Genomic DNA, 20421 nt, shown 5'->3' with positions numbered 1-20421 from the left:
TCAGCCACCCCACCTCAAGTAGGCCTCCCCCGTTTATTCTCTACCTCAGCCCCCGTGTCCTCCCGGTGGACAGCATTTCCATGTTTTAATTATTTTATTTACCTGTTTGTTTCCTTGTCTTTTTAAAAAATCTTTTTTATTTTTTTTTAAGATTTTATTTATTTATTTGACAGAGGGAGAGATCATAAGCAGGCAGAGAGGCAGGTAGAGAGAGGGGGGAAGCAGACTCCCTGCTGAACAGAGAGCCCAAGGCTCGATCCCAGGACCCTGGGATCATGACCTGAGCTGAAGGCAGAGGCTTAACCCACTGAGCCACCCAGGCGCCCCTGTTTACTTGTCTTTTGACAGACCCCTGGTCTTTCCTGTGACCCACGAAACGGAAAACCGTAGACAACACATAAATAGGCAAGAAGTCTGAGTCTGCCTTGTTTGTCAGGATATCCCCGGGGCCTAGCAGAGTCTCAGCCACATAATGTTCAGCTATCAAAGCCTTTGCTTCGGCTGAAGCGCTGTGCGGATGGGCAGGCCGCGCATTCATTTATTCATCACGCAGATAAAAAAGCAGGTGTGCCTCCGGCTGGGTTGTAACAGAGGGGCCCGTGTTGTGGTCCCTGACCTGAGGACCATTGTTCTTGTCACACAGGATGCCGCCCACACTCCAGCTATCAGAGCGTCAGCATGTCCAAGGGGTTGGATTTTCTTGGGGGCAGCTAAATGTCAAAAGGAATGGGGGAAGAAAAGGATACCCATATAAGATTGGCAACATCTCATTCTGCTAAATAAAGATATGAGAAAAACAGCTCCTCCCTTAGACTGTGCTGCCAGAGCAAATAGCTTCCGGAGCCTCGCAGCTTGGGGCAGGGCAAGTGATGTTACCGACACTCCGTGTGCCCCCGGAGGTCGTCAGGGTCCTGGTGACGGGGGTGCCAGGCGGACAGAGGCTGTGCCTTGACTTCTGTTTCCATGGGTGGGGAAGTGGGATTATCCAACTCTCTGACTCTCAGAAATTCTGCCCGCAAGGAACGAGCACTTTCCACTTCTGTTTCATTTGTAAAAACAAGGCACTTGTCCAGACTTCACTGAAATGGGGGCCAAGAGGTTGAATCCTGCCACATGCCTGGAAAGTGAGAGGTCAGAGGAGTTCAGACCGGCCGGATGGCTCCCTCAGCTGCTGCGGACGGTGGCCATCATTTCATAGAAGGAATGGCACGTTAGCACCTGAGACATAAGAAGGACGTCACATCAGAATAAAAACAAAACTTCAGGTTGTGTGAATTAGCTTTATGCCAACCTTGCTGTTTGTCCTTATCTTTCTCACCTTCGCTGTGGACCGGAGGACAACAGTGGTAGATTGGTGCTGGTCCCCAGGCCAGGTGGTCAGTCCGCAGCCTGATCCCTTGGAGGGGGTCCTGCTTCCTGGACCTTACACCAGTTCTTTTACCTGGTGTTGTCCTTGACCTGCAAACGCATTCTCCCCTCACTCTCTGTGTCCCAATCTCTCTCTCTCTCTCTTTCTTTCTTTTTAAAATATTTTATTTATTTACTTGACAGAGAGAGAGAGATCACAAGTAGGCAGAGAGGCAGGGAGAGGGAGAGGGGGAAGTAGACTCCCTGCTGAACAGAGAGCCCGATGTGGGGCTTGATCCCAGGACCCTGGGATCATGACCTGAGCCGAAGGCAGAGGCTAAACACTGAGCCACCCAGGCGCCCCAATCTCTCTGTCTTTCAAGCAGGATCTTGTCATCCCCAAACAGGCTGTGTCCCTCTAGCATCCCTGCACCCAGGGCCCTTGGATCCCAGAGCCCTCTCTGTACTGCTCGTGCATCACTATGTTAAGGGGTTCTGACTACAGCCGAGCAGACATGCTGTTCCCATCCGTACTCATTCACAGACACATCGGGCAGAATAAGGGCAAAGGTTCAACATTCAGAGTTTCCTTTCGCTGAAGGAGATGGGCTAGACACTAGCAGGAACAGGTGGCCTAGGTACTAAATAGAAACCCTCAGAACTACAATTTCCCCCTGAGAAACATATCCTCTGGAAGGCACAGATGAGAGGGGGCCGCAGAGTCAGCCGCTGGTACCTGGGACCCTGTGGGCTTTGGACCACCAGGACTTCTCTGGGGTTCCTGGGCTCTTATCTTCCAGCGGTCACTGGGAGAACTGTTTTTCCTTCCCTGGGCACTCTTCTCGCGACGTGAACTTAGTACCACTTTTGTCTCCTTGCTGGGGGTCCGTTTGAAGTCCAACAAGACAGAGGCAGAGGGGAGAACCTCTGACCTGTTCCAATGCTGCCACGGCTCCAGAAAAGCGAAACCAAACTACTTGGCCAGAGTAGAGCCCAGATTTGAATAAATCAGTAATATAAAGAGTTTTATTAAATAGACCCAATTTGGACAATGCACATTTACCAAAGCTTATAATAATAATAATAATAATAATAGCCTAAATTGTCCAGTACTGTGTAGTTTGTTTGAAAAAAACTTTCACATGTATTCTCTCACTTGATCTTCATCATGAGTATGCAGGGGTGGACTAGTATAAAGCTCAGAGAGGGTAGGTGGTTTATTCAAGATCACACAGCTGGTCTATTACTTCAGATGTTTTCTGTAGCAAATGCTGGAGAACTGGCTTTAGCGATTAAAGGGGGGATTTATTCTCTAATATAATCATAAGTCTAGAGTAAAGCAGGCTTCAAGTTTGATTGACTTAGCAGCTCAAGTCCATCATTAAGGAAGTGTACCCTTCTACCTCTCTGCCATCCCCAGGCTGTCTTTTTCATCAGGCTGGTGATAAGACAGCCACAGGAGTGCCAGACTGGTCATCCAGACATCATTGTGGTAGAAGAAAGGGGAAGCCATCATGTGCCGGGCCTCAGTGAATGGTTGGAAAAAAGGCCCCTAGCCCTTGCCCCTCAGTGATGCCTTGCAACTCACAAGTCATTTCTGAACCACTTACTTGGATGGAAAAGGAAGTTATGCTCAGACCAGTCAGGCATGGCTTGGGAACCAGAAAGGGTCAACTTCATTTGAGGCATATGACTGTGTGGGTTGTATCCACGTTGGCCTATAAAAGGCAGAGTTGGCATTTGAATTTTGCTCTTTCCTCTGGATCACAGATGTGACTTGACTCTCTCTCTTTTTCTGTTCCAGGGGAGTACCCTATTATAAAATAACAACCACGCGGTAGGTATCTCTGAAGGAGCAGACTCCCAGAGTATTTTCAAAATAAGAGCTGAAATACATTTTTTTAAAGGATAATTTTTCTTCTTCTTCTACTTCTGCCCCAAGTCAGCAGGCAAGTTGCCTGAAGCCCAGGGGTGGGGGACAGAGTGGTGCTGGCAGATTCCAGCCAGCAGATTCCCGGAGGGAACCACTTGCCTTTGACAAATGAGCAGCTCAAGTTCTAGGGAAGAGGCCTGAAACTTGGAAGTCAGAGGGAAGATGGCCACATCCTACTCCAGTCCTGGCCAGCACTGAGGAGAACTGGGAGGAGGAAGCAGAGCTGTGTGCAAAAATCTACTTCCAACAGCCTTGAGGAAGTGGGGAGGCCACTCAGGAACATCTCGGTTCCCAACCTACCATCATGGCAATGTTTGCTCGGTTTCTGATGGCAGATACTTGTTGAACATCTTCTCTCTTTTGCTACTCACTACATCCCTGTGGGATGGGGAATACCACCCACCGTTCTACAGATGAGGGACCGGAGTCTCAGAGACCTCCCTTCTTGGGGGAGGTCACAGTTAGTATGGTACGCTGAACACTGGTCCCCCCAAACATCTACCTCCTAATATCCCAAACCTGTGGATATGTTACTTTACCTGGCAAAGGGGGCGTGGCAGATGGATTAAGTTAAGGTGTAATGGGGAAGTCGTCCTGGGTTATCTGGGACGGCTCAATGTATCCACATGGTGCTTATAAGATGAAGGCAAGATGAAGGCAGGAAAGCCTGGATAGAGGGAGAAAAAATGTGACAATGGAAGCAGAGGTCAGCATGAGGTGAGGAAGGGAACCATGAACCAAAGAATGCAGCTGGCCTCTAGAAACTGGAAAAGGCAAAGAAAGCATTCTTCTTTAGAGCCCCCTGAAGGAAAGTGGCCCTGCCAACATCTTGATTTTAGGATTTCTGACCTCCAGAATCGTCATATAATAAATCTGTGTTGTTTTAAGCTACTAAGTTTGTGGTAATATGTTACAGCAGCCGTCAGAACCTCATACGCTCTGCACAGAAGTTAAGTATATGGATTCTGAAACCAGCATGCCCAAATTCAAAGCCTGACTCTCTCACTTAGCTGCGTGACCTTGAGCAGGTTGCTCAGCCTCTCTGCCTGCATTTCTGGCTGGTAGAACAGAGATGGTGATAACATTTGACTCAGATGGTGGTTGCAAGGCTCATATGAATTAGTGTACCTCAGCACCTAGAACGGTATCTGAAGTATTGTAATAAGCACTCAGGAGATGCCAGCTCTCACGGACATTCGTGACAGCTCTGCAAGGTGGGTATTTTTGTTTTCATTCACATGTTCAGAGAACTCACATTAATTGTCCAAGACCACATGGCCATGAAGAGCCATCTGGATCCACATTGCCTTTTACCTTTTGCAAGATCTCACTGCTTCCAGGCTCAGCAATTTGAGCGATTGCAACTGTCGTGACTAGAACTTGGTCTCTAGGTCCCTTACCTGTCTTCTCTCTCCTGCTCTTCTAGCCCTCTCTCTGTAGTCAGCTACCAGCTCAGATTGAAAGTGGCTGAAAAACACTGGGTTTTGCTTTACATGTTCTTAGGGCCATCTCACGTTATTTTTGTTACAAACCCAGGGGTGAGTGGTTGGGCTGGGTGGAGAGCATCATCTTCATTTCAGGGATGAAGATAGTAAGGTTCAGAGAGGCTGGGGGACTTGCCCAAGGTCAGTGGGCCCCTGAGAGAAAAGGGAAGAGGTGGTCTTCTGGCTTCTGGTTCTGAGCCCTTCCAGCTGCCTGTCAAATCCTCCTAAAGGCTCCTGCTAATTCCCTGCTTTCCAGATCAGAGCCAGTGAGAACTGCCATCGGTTTACCGTTCATCTAAGAGAATGTGATAGAAATCCTGCGTAGGTGGTCTGTAACATGTGCACATTTTCTTTCCCTTAATATTGCTTTAATTGAGTATCATTTGGGTAAATGCTTTGATTAGCAAATGTTTGTGCTTTGCGGATTTAACAAAGTTAGACTTTTCCAGTGACTGGAAAATACTGACTGCTGTGATTGTTTTGATTTTCATGGTGAACCCATTAGAAACCCAGGGTCCCTTGTCAGGGTTCATCGTCCTAGGCTGAACCCAGCAGGAGGATCCTGCGTCACTGACATTCCTGGTGACAGGGAACAAATTCCTTCCTCTCTGGGACCCAGCAACGTGCTCTGGGAAATGAGGGGGTTGGACCAGATAATCCCTAAGGGTCTTTGTAGCTAGAGGTTTTGACGACCAAACCCCAGGCTGAGGTTCCTAGAAGCACAGGAATTCTCTCCCAGCTTGCACGCGAGGGCTCTATCTTGAGTCCCAGTGCACAGGAGGCTTGGCCGGGGTCCAAGGTTGCAAGTGGAGCGGAGCCCTGTGCACTGCAGCCCCCCTGCAGCCTGGAGACCTGTGTTTGTTCTGTGCCCTCCCTGGGAGGCTGCCCTGCCCTAGCCGCTGCTCTTCCCACCCCCAGCTTTGCTCAGAGCATCTGGGCCTCTTCTCCCTGGCAATGGGGAGACTAGATGGGAGTGCCAGGACTGTTTCCCGGGTCCCCTGCTCTGCCCGTTTCAGGACTCTCAACAGAGGGGCTGCCATGCGTGGTTGAAGGTGAGCGGTGGCTCCGTGGTCAGTTGGCCCCAGAATGAATCTGTTCCTTGTTTTTTTTTTTTTTTTTTTTTTTTTTTTTAAATTTATAAAGATGTCCTTTTCCTTACTTTTAAAATCGGGCATTTTTAACTTATTTTGTATTTCCAATGATCTTCACTCAACGGCACCATTCTATGAAGCGTGAGGCTGTTTTATGCTCCTGAGGGTGTTCTGTCACCCAAACATTCCCACGCCTCAGCGACCGGGGGATGCAAATGACGTTCAGTGATATTAATGCTGAAGTTATGCCGCCGGGAGCCCTGACCTGGATGACCAGGGGACGTCAACAGCCCCCCTCCGCCGGCTGGTCCCAGGGGACACCTCATGGAGGCTACACAGCTATGCCTGGGTGCTCTTCCTCAGTCTTTGGCTCAAACCCTCCCTCATGCAGCCTCGCTGCTCAGGGCACTACAGTGGCTCTGAAGCCACACTCCACCTCTGGTTCATAGAGAGGAGGCTAGTGGCCTCCTCCCAGCTCTGGGCCAGGCTCCTCATGTGTGCAAAGCCTTTCAATCTTTTGTGAACACCATCCTTCATCGTCTAGCCTGGGATCCCTCACTTAGGTCTGCAGAGGGGACCCACAGTGTCCTATCTGGGGTTTCTCCTCTTACATACTCCCTCCCCCAGAGACCAAAAATACAGGTCCCCATGCCAATAGAATCGGGGAAATGAATTGCAAGAAAAGTCAAGAGCCCACCAGTTCCACAAAACCCCATCTTCAAAACTCAGTTTGGTTTCTATACTTAATTTTTAAAAAATATTTTACATCTTCATTGATGTAAAGGGAAGAATTCTAAGGTGAGTTCATTACAAAAATAAATCTTACAACGTAAAAAAAAAAAAAGATAGAAAAAAGGATAGTCTGAATAATTTGCTCAGGATATCTGAACAAATTAAAAAACACCTAAATGGGCTGAATTTCAGGCAAACTGGTCATTATGTAAGTCAGTTGACAGACGAAATGGCTTTTGGGTGTAGTTGTTTCAGCCAGTGAGGTCTGTTAAAGAAGAAACTCTACTTCGGGCGGAATGTGGGTTTTGGGCACCTAGCCCAGTACCTGGGGCATAATAGGGACTCAATAAATGCTTCCTGGATCAGTAAATGCATGCATGAATGAGCAAAGCTTGATTATTTCTAATTCAGCTTTGATGGTACTCCAGTAGAATCTGGACGGGGCATCTCCACTTTCCTTTAGGGATATTACAAATTTCTCAGGACATTAACAAAATTCACCTTCAGCTGGAGAATAAACAAGTGCCAGGCAGCTTTGGGGAAGATAGAGCAGGAGGTCCACGGAGCGAGAAGGTGCAGAAGCTCAAAGGCCTTGCCAGTCACTGGTCTGGCTTTCCCCGTACCCCGAGAGAAAGCTAAGGCCTCCAGGGGCAGGAGTCTAATGGCCCCACCTGGGTTACTAGGGAGGTCCACCAGAAGGGTAGACGGCCAACCTCACTCAAACTTGTTGGATCCTTCCACAGCTCAGCTGCAGGAGAAAGGAAGGATGGATTTCTGAGTTACCAAAAAGTTTCTCCAGAGGCATAAATGGGGGTTGATGTGGTCCCAAAATATACAACGTTGGTTCAATCATTCATTAAAATCTATTGAATACTTGTTATGACTCCGGGGTAATAATGGAAAAGAAGGTACAACCCCTTCTATCAGGAACTCACGCCCTGGAGACAGGTTACCAGAAAACTGGTATTTCTTAGAGTTATTAGAAGTACTAGGTATTTTGAGGCTAGAAGAACCTAAACAAGCCTTGCGGTGTGAGGAAGGTCCTGAGGTCTGAGTTGAATTCTAGAGAACCAGGAAGAGTAAGTCTGGGGAATGGGCAAGTGGGGGTAAGAATACAGAAGAAAATTTCAGAACCAGGGGGCTGAAGATGAATTGGATGGGGGGGGAGTGGGAATGGTTAGGAATTCAGGTCTCAGTTCCCTCAGCTGCGGTGACCTCCTGGGAAAGGGTGGGGAAGGCACCATGTGGGTTCTCACTGTCACGGGTGGCGTGTCCAGTGGCCACTTTGGCCAGACAAAACTCAGCTGCAGCAAGAGGCAAATTGAACCTGGGGCTGCTCTGGAGCCCAGAGACTGCCCACCTGGAAAGTCCCCATCAGAATCCCTGGAAAACCCACAGAACTTCTGCTCCTGTCCGAGTGAGGTATCATCCTGGTCCAGGAAGGTGGGGCAGAAAAGTGAGGAAGAACTAAGGGTTGTCTGCAATAAAGACAGCACCCTGACTCAGAGAAGCGGCGGAGAAGAGATAAGAGGAAGTGGGTAGGTTCGGAGGTGGGAGGTGCTTAGGGAGGCTTATCAGGGTGCTGCGGCTAGATCCACTGCGAAAGGAACCTGGAAAAGATGCCCACCTCTGTAGAACAGAAGCCCCGTGGTAGCCAGAAGCCTAGAAAATACGGCCATAAACCAGCCAGGCAAGTCAGCCATCAGGGTGTAAGTCCTCCCCGAGGGCCAGAAGTGTTAGAACTTTATCATCACCAATGAGGAAGCCGGGGGGAGGAGCACCACAGGGATGGGCTTGGAAACTTGGGATTCTTGGGCTATCACTTCAGAGCTCACAAGTGGAAAAGAAAAGGGATTCTTGGCAGAGTCAGAGTCTTCAGAGACCTCGTATATTCAGATAATATGAGAAGAGTCTACACCAGCCCTTCACGGCAGTCACTGCCTAGATAGCTCACCCAAACGTGGGAGGCCAGCGGAGGGAAGGGTTGTATCCTCAAGTGATGGATAAGAACAGTGAGGTACAGAGGGGTTACCCAGGGAGAACCAGGGTCCAAACTACTATGCCTGTCTGCCTCGACCCTTGCCTCTCCCTTACGTTGTTAACCTATGTGCCGCCATGCTCCAGATTCCAAAGCTTGCAAAGGTTTAGAAAGTTTCTGTTTCAGGTATGATCCCACGGAAGGCAGTCACTACACAGCCCTCCGTGGAGAAGGCAGGTGACAAAACCAAAGTGCAGTGTGATTCTATGTTTGTAAAAGAAAAGCATCTTGACACCCGCCCTTTACATGACCATTGGGCGACATCTGGATGAGCAGACAGCAAAATCCTGGCAGCCGTCATCTCTGAGTGATGGAATTTCTAGGAAATTTTAAACAGTTCCTTCTTATCTGCATTTTTCCATTTTCCTACAGTCAATATAAATTCTTCAAAGCTCCACAGTCAAGCGGTCGGGGGAAATTTCAAGCTAATAGTGAGCTTCTTCAAAGCAACACTACCCATTTCTAAAATAGAAATTTTGTCCAGGAACTGGAAAGTAAGCCCAAGGAGGAGTGTATCAGTCTACATGAGGTATCTCTGGACACTCAGCCTTTAGGGGCCACAGAGGGGCCAGCCCAGAAGGAGCCGGGCAGCTGTCCAGGGATGAAGAAGGCCTTTTGCTGTTACAGTCAACAGCAGTGTCCCCCGGCTGAGGCTGCCCTGGCTACTGCCTTTTCCCACCGGCACTTTCTTACCAGACTATTGTTACTCATGCGCATGCCCACAATTCCTTAGGCTACAAGCCCTGGGGAGCAGGGCCATGAGACCTCAGGCCTTCAAGCCAGACACCTGGGTTTAAGTCTTAGCCCTGTCTACTCCTGGATACATACTTAAATCCTCTAATCTCAATTTACCCATCTGTAATAGGGGATGACACTAATATATACTTATAGGGCTGTGAAGAAAAATGGGATAATGCATATATACCCTTAGCCAGGCATCTGACTGGTATTCAGTAAACCGTGGGTGGTATTATTATCATTAATAATAACAACAGTAATAGCAGTAGTAAGCTCAGAATCCCTGTGCCCAGGATGGGTCTGGTAGGCGTTCCACGAATGTTTACAGAATAGAGAGCATGTGACGCTTCTCACATGCTTCCTCCCCGCCCCCCCCAACCGGCACAGGTCAGCAAAGCACTGCACACTCTCTCCCTAGTCCTCTCGGAGAGCAGACAGAAGCAGACTAGCCTTTGGGCATTCCTCCATCTCTAGGTCTCAGCCTGACACATTTTGCTTGATCCCAAGCCAAAAATCCTTGAAACTCAGCCTCTGGTATTCACAGGGTTGTAGTGATTCACAAAGGAGCACTTCTAGCCCACCTCTGATCCCCAGGAGCAGGTGTTTCACTGGAGGGAGATGGCTTCTACCAGGTGGAAGCCAGCAGAGAGGGCCTTACCAGCCCGGCCAACTCTTGGTCAAATTCTTCATGTTCTGAATCAAGTGGCAGCCGCAGAAACCCATCATGGGCAGCCAAAGAAGTTCCTAGGCCAGAGAGGAAAGTCCAGGGGACCTGGAGGGTTCGCACAGTGGAGAGGAAGGAGCACAGGCTCCGAAATGGGGAAGACCTGAATTCAAATCCTGTCTCTCTCTGCTTGCTCTTCAGCCATTCAACTTGTGAGCAAAGTGTTGGGCTTTTTGAGCCTCGATTTCCCACCTCTCTCTAAGAACTAAATGAAATCCCGAGGTCAATGTTTAGCTTAGTCAATGTCTTGCAGTAGTTCCTCAATGGACAGTACTTTCCTTCCCTTGGTCTCCATCTCACTCAAGCCCCCAGCCCTCCAGAGGTGAAGGAGGTGGTATTTGAGCTTGACCTGGAAAAAATGGATACACTTTGGAAGTGTAGAGGTTGGGGGAGGGACATCCTACACAGAAAGAACATAGTGAACCAAGGCCCAGAAGCAACCATACAGGCTATGGTGGGGCTAGAAGAAATTGGCTATGTTTGGGCCCTATCTGGTCAGGTGGTTGAGACAGAGCTTTTCTTTTTTTCTTTTCTTCCCCCTTTTTCCTTTTTCCCTGTTTGCTTCTTCACTTCTTAACTGTCTGTGAGAGGTTAAAGCAATCTGAATTAAGTTCGTTAAATTGACTTTTATTATTGAATTATAATCATTTGTGCAATTATGAAACCAGGTGTTCCTGATTGAGATCAATTATTCCTTCACCTGATCACTATAGAGCTAATAAGGACTTAGAATTGCTGTTCAAGTATACTTCCAGCCGGGTTGAAGCCTTCTGGAAAGGCATTTATTAAGCCAAGGAGTGGTGGAAAAAAAAATCCAGGAGAGAACAAGGACAGAGATTAAAATCCTTTAGGAAAAGGCCTAGAAAGGCTGATTTGATCATTAAGTAGCCTTGATGGGTGGCTGGCTGTTGAGAAGGAATCTTTGAGGTGTTCCTACAGGAACTTTGATGGGGGTAGGGTAGAGTGAGGTGAGGTAAGCATGGGGTAGGAAATGAAGAGAGGACACAGACGCTCTCTGTAAACCACAAGTTAGAGTCCATCTTCCTCTGCTGAGGTGGAGTTGCCCTCTCTCCCTCTTGAGGTTTCTCAATCGTGACACCAGGAAAACTGTGAAGACACCACTTCCATTGTGTGAGGATTGAGTTAAAGGGACGTGCAACCTCTGTTCTAGGAAATGGGATTTGGGATGCCTAGAGTTCTAGGTTCCTCCACATCTGATCCCTAAAGACCTCTGTCAGGAGGACAAATAAGTAGTTTATTAATTCCTTTTTATAGGTGGGGTTCCTGAGGCTTGGTCAGTCAACATACCTACAGTCACAGGATTAGTGACCAAGACTGGACTTGGACCAAGCCCTTCAGATGCCAAGACCTCTAAATGGTCTTTCCCTTACAACCTTTATTGCCTCAAGTCCCATTCCATAGGCAAGTATGGTTAGTAGATCATTTTTGCAGTGATGTGCAAGCCTAGATAAATGTTAATATCACTTGGGGAGATTAGGAAAACACCTGTTGTGTGGGCCCTCGTCTGTATCTGTTAAGTGAGAGTCTGTGGTACTGGGCTATGGTACCATTCTCTTTTAAAAGCCCCTGAAGTAATTCAAATATGAGTCAAGGTTGTGAACCATGGATCTAATGGGTAGCTAGTTAGCTAAATGGAGCCCGGCCTGGCCTGGGGGAGTTCTGCAGCTGTATAGAGCTCTTTGGGTTCTGAAGGACAGATACCTAATGCAGCTAACTTGGCCTGGTCATTTGCAGGGGGGGATTCATTAGAAGGCTTATGTCATCAAGAAACATGTAGAGGACATAATGGGATCCCAAGGACAATTATATGTGGGAGGAGAGCGTTGCCTGATCTCACCTGACCTAGGTCCACATCCTTCATGCCATGATCTTTCTGTAAGGCCATTTCTTTCTTTCCCTCTTCAGACTGTTCTCTGCCATAGTACAAGGGACCTGGTCACTGATGCCTCTACACATCTCCACTGTTGGAGAAGATCTGAGACTTCATTCTTCATCCCATTCTTGGGCAGGTGCCCACTTCAGGCCAGTCACTTTGGTCACATGGTTGTGCCACTAAGATTCTGGCAATCCTCTTCCAAACCACATGGCTAGAATGGGGCAGGCATTATTTTCCATAAGAAGGAGTGGGTAGTGTTCTAGAAAGACATACAACAGAGGTTTCCTAGCCATCATCTGTGACCTTCACATAGGATTCCTGTAGCAGGAACACTCACTTGCAGGGAAATCTTTCAGGGATTGCCTTGAAAGTCTTGCTGGTCTGGAATCTGGCACTGCCAAAAAGCAAAAATCAATAGCTTTGAAAGCAGGACAATCTGGACCTGATCATTCCCTGAATGCTGAGCAATAGGACATATCAGGCAGAGGAGATAGGTACTGAGGCCATGTAGACACCATTCCTGACCTCCAGTCTGCCAAAGATTCACAACCTTGGATTTGGACAGGACTCTAGTTAAGAATCTTTGGGTTGCAAGTGGCCGAAAACCAACTCAAACCTATTTACCCACCTGAGGGAAGGAATCTCTTGGCTCACATGACTAAAATACGCAAGTTATTTTCTCTCATGGGTGTCTGGATTCAGAATTAAGACAATGTCATGAAGACAGTTTCACCCTCTCCCTCTCTGAGCTCTGCTTTCCTCTCTGGCTTCTCCTCAGGCAAATTCTCTCCTCACAGAAGCAAGATGGCCACCAGTGCCTCAGCTACCCCTGTGGAAAGTCCACTATCTTTTTTTTCCCCCCAATAGAATAAACGAAAACTCCAGGATTGAGTATTATTAGAATAATGTAGGTCCCAGAACTAAGTCTACATCTGTGGTCAGAGGATGAACACGCACATGCTGAGGGCAGGGTATGTGGGGTTGAGAATGAGTGCCAGGCAGAACAGGACAATAGATATCCTTTAAAGACTCCGGGGCTCATCCAGGCTGACAGGCTCCCATCCACCTGCTCACATATGATATTTTGTGAAACCTCCCCAGACCAATAGCCTGACCTTGTCCATGTCTCATTTTATACACAGGAAATACTTAAACACCCCTCCTGTTGGCAACCTGGGTATGAATTAGTTATCTTGGCACCCTAGCACTGGGCTATGACAGAAAACTGTAAGTTCCATTGAATCACAGGACTCCTAGGAGCCATCAAGTGGGGTAGAAAATGGACCTTGGAGGGGAAGAAGCAGAATTCTGAGGCTGGGCCCAGTTCTGAAGCTGGCACCAGAACCGGTCTGTTCCTGATTCACTATGCCCCTCAGACAAATCCCCTTCTCAAATCCATACTTTGTCCACATGACCTGCCTACCTACCTGTTAGGATGACTCAGATGTTTGTGTTCAAACAAGTGGGAGCAACATAACTGTCAAGTAGTACCATTATGCTTCTTGCCCATAGAAAATCTAAGGTCCAATTTCAGAAAGTACGACATGATGAAAAACAATTCAAAGGTGGGAAAAAAACATGCAATGATGGGACTGCCAAACAGAAAAGGAAAAGTCTAGAAAAGAATGATTTTAATATGAAATATGTGCTTTGAAGAAAACTACAGAATGGGGAATGTAGGAGAGCAGAAACAGAAGCCAGAAGTCGACGGAGCAAAACCAGAGAGCGCAGCCATGCTGGAAGGGAATCCCGGGGACAAGTGAGTGCTGAGGTTTTAGCTGGAGCGATCTTTGGATGTCATCTTTCCAGGCCTGGCCACAGAGGGAGGCTTGCTTTTGAAGGCCCTGGCCCTTCTCAGGCCTTCTACTCCCTTTCCAGTCTTCAAAATGAGGGCCAAGGAGGCAGCGGAGACTTGCAGGCAACCAGACTACAAGCAGATCCAATCTTGTCTGCTGACACCAGCGCTGCTCCCTTCCCTGATACCGAAGGCTGTCTGGTTTTCCTCACTGTCATCCTGGGCTGTAAGTAACCCACTTAAATCACCACCGGACAGGGAGAAGCTCACAGCCTGCTTTGCAGCTCTTCTTCCATCCAAGCCATTAGTATGTTTAATAGCTCTGGCCCCATGCTGATTTCTGACATGTGGTAATTAATTCCTTTCCACTCAGAGATACAGCCATTCACAGGTCTCAATTCAAAAATGTCTCTGCTCTCTGTTCCTTTTGAAAAACACTCAAAATGTTGAGTTGGAAAACCATTTGGCCTTTTGTGAGAAATCACTGGTCTCTAGTCCATCCTTACATGAAAATAAATTCTGAATATATTAATGATTTACATCAATACATGAAAATACAAAAATAAGGTGAATATATAATTTAGAGTGGGAAAGGTCTTTCTAAACAGGCAGCTAGAGGCAGAAACCGTGAAGAACAAGGTTCATGAGTTTTTTTCACTTCAAAACTTTAAACCTCTGTGTAGCCTAAATTAATAAAGTACAGTTGAATGAAATGAAAAGAAAATGACAAATTTGGGGAAATCATCTGCAGTGTACAATGATGCTACCTATGAAGATGATGAAGATATTGCTAATATTTATTTCTATGTGTCAGTGTTTCAGTACATGCAGAATCCTAACAGTTTAATTCACAAAATAATCAAATAGTAGAGAAACATAAGAGAAATCTTAAAATCTTAAAATTCTTATTTATAATCAGATTAAAGCAGCAATAATAGCTACTATGACATTAACCAGAAGATAAAACAATAATACCCAAATGTTAAGGTTCAGGGAAATGTTCACTTTGTTGTTTTGAGTCTAAATTAGTACAAACTTTCTGGAAGGAAAATTTGTCAAGAATCCATGAATCCATTTCCAAATGAAGGAATCTATCTTGGAGTAATAATTAAGAATATGCACAAAGATATAGCTACAAGATGCTATTTTAATAGTGAAGACTGGAGTGTCCAACAGTGAAAGATTTGTTAAATAAATTATTGTACATCCATACTTTACAAACATTAAAAGTTATGTTGTAGGTATATATTTACTAAAATGGACTTTCAGTATTTATTGGTAGTAAATTAAAAAAGATTATAAAACTGTAAGCTCAGCATACAAAATCTCATCTTTTGCAAAAAACCATATAAAAAATGTAAGGAAATATACCAAATATTTACAGTGGTAAAGTTATCTCTGTGTAGTAAAATTCAAGGGTATTTCAATTTGCTTCTTTTGTTCAGAGGTCTTTTCTTTTTTTTTTAATTTATTTTTTATTTATTTTCAGCATAACAGTATTCATTGTTTTTGTACCACACCCAGTGCTCCATGCAATCCGTGCCCTCTCTAATACCCACCACCTTGTTCCCCCAACCTCCCACCCCCCCCACCACTTAAATCCCCTGAGATTGTTTTTCAGATGTCTTCCCTAATTTTCCTATAATGAATTAAAATTATTACAAAATTGTTGTATAAAATTAATATTATACTTATATTATAAAAAACCAAAAAATATTATAAAAAAAATTCTTACTCTGCACAAGAGGTGGGAGGATTAAATAGTATAATGGAAAATGGTTTAGGTGAGTGATAACTATGATTTCCAGAAAGAGCCCCAAGAAGATGGTCAGGGAATTTGGGGAGAATGAACCAAAGGAAAAGTGGAACTTGAATATGCTCATGACATGCACAGAAATTAAGGTGTAGGGGTTATGAAGGGTGAGGGCAGACAGAAAGTATGGACACAAACCTCCCTTTTGGAGAGTTTGATGGAGTACAACCAGGGGAAAGGGAAAACAGAACCAAGAAGGCTAGAAGGTCCAAAGAAGGACCCCAGTATTTTCTCTTTACAATTTGAAGATTATGAAGCTCTGATAATGTTTGAAAGTGGAGAAATCTTGTGTAGACTCATGCAAAAATGTACAAATAGTCAGTCTGGATCATAGTTCATAAACTTCTCCTGTATCTGTGGCACCTGATCCATGTGTCCCCCAGATAGGCTCCCTCTGTTTCTTCTGGGGTTTCTGCTGATGATCCTTAATTGTCTGCAAGAATTAAACAGCTGTGATGGTATCTACTCCAATGAATGATCTAGCAACCTTCCATAGGATTCTCAAGCCTAGACCAGAGATATTGAGCTAGAAAGGATTCCATGGGCCCTAGCCGGTTGGAGGGTGTTCCATTCAAAGGAGAACATCTTATAGCATCTATACTAGAAGGAAGTGAGGATGACCAGGCTAATCCTTAGAGAGTAATGGCCTTCCCTTTTCAATGATCTTGATAACCAGGCTTGCTCACACACCTTCAATGACTGGTTATCCATTCTACCCTATACCAGTCATCCACAAATGGATGAGTTCCAGGAAACATGCTAAACACTTACATCTAGAAGTTCTATCATTTTTTTTCAAATCTGCTACAAACTTTTTATAGTTTCCTATTCACTGAAGTCATCTTCAAGTTTTAAAAAAAAATTTATGATCACTTTCGCATGTAACTGTTGTGAATATAAATTATTGTGAATAAAATATTGTGAATATAAATTATTATTTGTAGACTATATCTGATAATTCTACCATGTGAAGTCTCTGTAGTTCTGTTTCTATTGCCTGTTGTTTCTTCTGGTTCTCCTTTATTCAGCCTAATTTTCTTTTGTGACATAGTATCTTTGACTATTTACTGGCTATTGTATTAGAAAAACTATTTTCAGGAATAATTTGAGGTCTACGATGAAAGTACATTTCCTCTGAGAGGATTTGGTTTGGCTTCTACCAAGAATCTTGTTCAAGTATAGATTCTGATACAGTTGGTCTTGGATGAGGCCCAAGAATTTGCATTTCTAATAAGCCCCCTGCTACTGCTGATGTTGTGGCCTTATGGATCACATTTTGAGTAGCAAGAGACTAACAAGGGACCCAGAGGATTGGAGCCAGGCTGTAATTCTATGGGAGCTATGTCACTTGTTTACTCTCATCCTGGCAGTGAAGCCTTTGGGGTCCCAGCTTGTTGTGGGAAGGGTCTCCTAGGAGATGCCTCTCTGTGTGTGGCCTGAGCTTTGATTCGTGTCCCTCTCACCTCTTAGACTGCCAGAACAAAGCTTTAATTTTGAGGGATCAGAAAGTGTGTTCAGATCAAAAGCAGTTTCTGTGCTTGCTTATCTCACTAGGTTCTCATTTCCCCTTTATTTCTAATCCAGTAATTCCTTGTTTTCTTGTCATCTCTCTGGTGCTTTTAAGATTTTTTTTTTAATCTATATTTTTAGTAGCTTTCAGTGGGAGGATTAGTTAAATAACCTACTCGGCTGTTCCTAGAAACAAGAAGGTCTACGCCAAGCTCTCATGAACCCTTTAATACTGTCAAAATAATAATGTCCCGAGAATATCCTAGCATTATCTTTTTCATCAAGTAAGTCTTTGTATGTGTCTATGATTGTTTGTTTAGAATAAATTTGTAAAGTTCTCTCCTGTCATTTGTACTCATCCTTCCTTTAAGGCTCTGCTGGGTCTCCTCACTCAGCAGGCCTTCCCTTGCTGCTTTGGCTTACCTGGGTACTCCTCTTTGGACAGCTCTCTTGCCAGTGTGTCCCATGATTTCAGGATGGGGCAGCAAAGGAAACAAAGATCCTGTCCTCATTCCACACCTGGAGATTAAAGCCCAGAGAAGGGAAACAACTTGCTGAAGGTACCACAGAGAATTATGGCTGCACTTGAGAGTAGGACCAAAATCCTCATCACCCAGCCTGGCAGTGTCCCACAATCATATGCAAGTCCTTCGTTATGTTGAGCCAAGCTTGCCTCTCAGCAACTTCCATGTAGTAATTAATCAAGAAATGGCAAGATGTGTGTCTTCTAAATCTGGGAAAAACACCAAAAGAACTTGGTACATTTTTATGTAATTTATATCTGCCCAGTTCTGAGGATAAAGGTCTCCATCCTCAAGCAGCTGACAGGGAAGAAAGAAGTCAGTAGACACTACTGGAGAAAGTAACCGTTCACAGGGTTTGATTTTAAACTGTCCCCTTTTATTTAATTTCTATCTGTGAGATCTCTGAAATCCAAGGAGCCCTGAAACACCATAGAATACACCCACTGTCCTCCTGGAAGGATTCCAGTAAAAACAGCTTCTAATTAAATAAACGAGCTCTGCCATGTTCGCTTCAGATAGCAGAATAAGGCTTCCAATGACAAGCTCATTTGACTGCAGTCAGTTTATTACTTGTTAAATAATCATTGATTTGCTGTTCCTATCCATCTTATAACCTTTTCATAACTGAACACAGAAGAATGTAACATAAACAAACAAACAAATAAACAAACTAATTATGATAAGAAAAAAAAGGACAATGCTTAGGGAAATTTGAATGTCTATAATGAAATCCATTAAGACAGGAAGCAAAACGAGTAATTCAGGAACTAGGTAGTAACTCATTCAATCTAATTTCGTAAGCTCCTGAACTCCTGGACCCAAAATACTTCCCTGACCATATGTCCTCCTGAGTAGCACCCCCGCCACACACACACGTGGATACAAACACAGACACACACATAGATACATACACAGGCACATACATGGATACAAATAAAGACACAGATACACACACAGACACACACATGGACACACACAGACAAATACACACACCCACATACACCCAATGCCCAAGTGCCATTGTCTTCTCAGTGGTCCTCAAACATGCAAACCTTCCCATGCCCCTGTGCCTCACTTAGAGTGTGCAGCGCTCTGGGGTTGTTAACACTGTTACACTGGCGTTGTAACATGCTGTTTTCCCACCCATCCAAGTCCATCTTCAGGACCTGATGACAACTTCCCTGAAGATTTCTCAGGGATGAAGTTCCTGATTTGTGGGAAGCACTTTTCAGAGAGGCCATGTAGATCCAGTCTCTCTGGAAGGGATTCTGGCTCCTAAAACATGACCGAATAGTCACACGGACCCTCCCCTTATACTTACACTTTTTGCTAGTATAAGGATATTGCATGGGACATACTTATTCTAAGAAATTATTTATTGTTTATCTGAAATGCAAATTTAACTGAGTGTCCTGTGTTTTATTTGGCAACCCTACCCAGGTGGCAAGGCAAGCCTATAGCAGTAAGGACACTTGCAGGCTCTGCTTGCTGTGCAAGGCATAACCAGAGCTATGTGCAACTGGCAGGACAATGTTGATCCCCGCTATTGAATAAAGCAGGTAGGTTTGCACTATCCACAATCTTGAGTCTCCTCAAACATGTGTGTGTGACTTTTCAAACTCATGTAAAAACAATCAAAATAGGGGTGCGTGGGTGGCTTGGTCAGTTGAGTGGCTGACTCCTGGTTTCTGCTCTGGTCATGATCTCGGGATTCTGGGATGGAGCCCTGTGTTGGGCTCCACACTCAGCAGGGAGTCTCCTTGTGGATTCTCTCTCTCCTTTTCCCTCTGTCCCTCACCGAGCTCTCTCTCTCTCTCAAATAAATAAGTAAATACATCTTTAAAAAATAACCAAAATAATAACAGTAATAGTAATAATGATCGTTATATTGCCAGGTACTCTTCTAAGTGTTTTACAAATACTAATGCTTAACCCTCCTAATAACCTAATGAGGTAGGCACCATTATTATTGGTATTATACAATTTAAGAAACTAGAGCAAAGGGCATTTGGTAATTTGCCCAGGGGACAGTATGTGGCTGCAGTTGGTAAATGGCCAAGCTGGGATTGCATCCCAACAGCTGGCTCCAACGTCTACCTTCTCAACCACTCTTCTCTACTGCATGTTTAATGGCCATCACTCACGCATTGCTCCATAGCCTCTCAAAACTGATTACAATGTACCAGTGTGCTATGACTTTACACTTGTGAACAATGGCCTACAGAGTCAATTCCTAATTTATTACCTGGGAGTCATGACTTCTCCTAAGCTAATGCAGATTCCCTTTACAGACCCAACTCCTGATGTCTCCCTTCTCTATGTGTTTCAGTCAACCTCCCCATGGGAGGAGAAGCTATGTCTATCTGACTCTAGAGCCTCACGAGGGTCTCTGGAAGAGATGAGCAGACACTCCAAAAGTGTGCCTTTCACTCCTTTTTTGGCACACACTCTGTGTGACACATTTCAATGACTTCCTTTTCTCTACCATTCTTTGTTCTCCTTCCCATTCTTTAAGATCTAACTCAAGTGTCACCTCCTCTGGGAAGGTTCCCCAATTTTCCCTGACCACATTAGGGCTCCCCACTTCTTCTGTGTTCCCTCAGTACTTGGGTGATGGCTCACATCCTGATGTCTGGATTCCCTAATCAGATATTCTTCTGATCTCCCCACTCCATCTCAATGATATGTTTCCCTGGAACAGAGGTTCTCCACGTTGACTGCAGCTCAGAATCAGACAGGAAGCTTTGTAATATAAACGTGTTTGGTATCGGCTCCCCAAAATTCTGATTTGGCAAG

This window comes from Mustela nigripes, chromosome 9, assembly GCF_022355385.1.
Source record: "Mustela nigripes isolate SB6536 chromosome 9, MUSNIG.SB6536, whole genome shotgun sequence".
Classification (NCBI taxonomy): Eukaryota; Metazoa; Chordata; class Mammalia; order Carnivora; family Mustelidae; genus Mustela; species Mustela nigripes.
The sequence above is the reverse complement of the archived record's forward strand: the minus strand, read 5'-3'. Positions refer to the sequence as shown.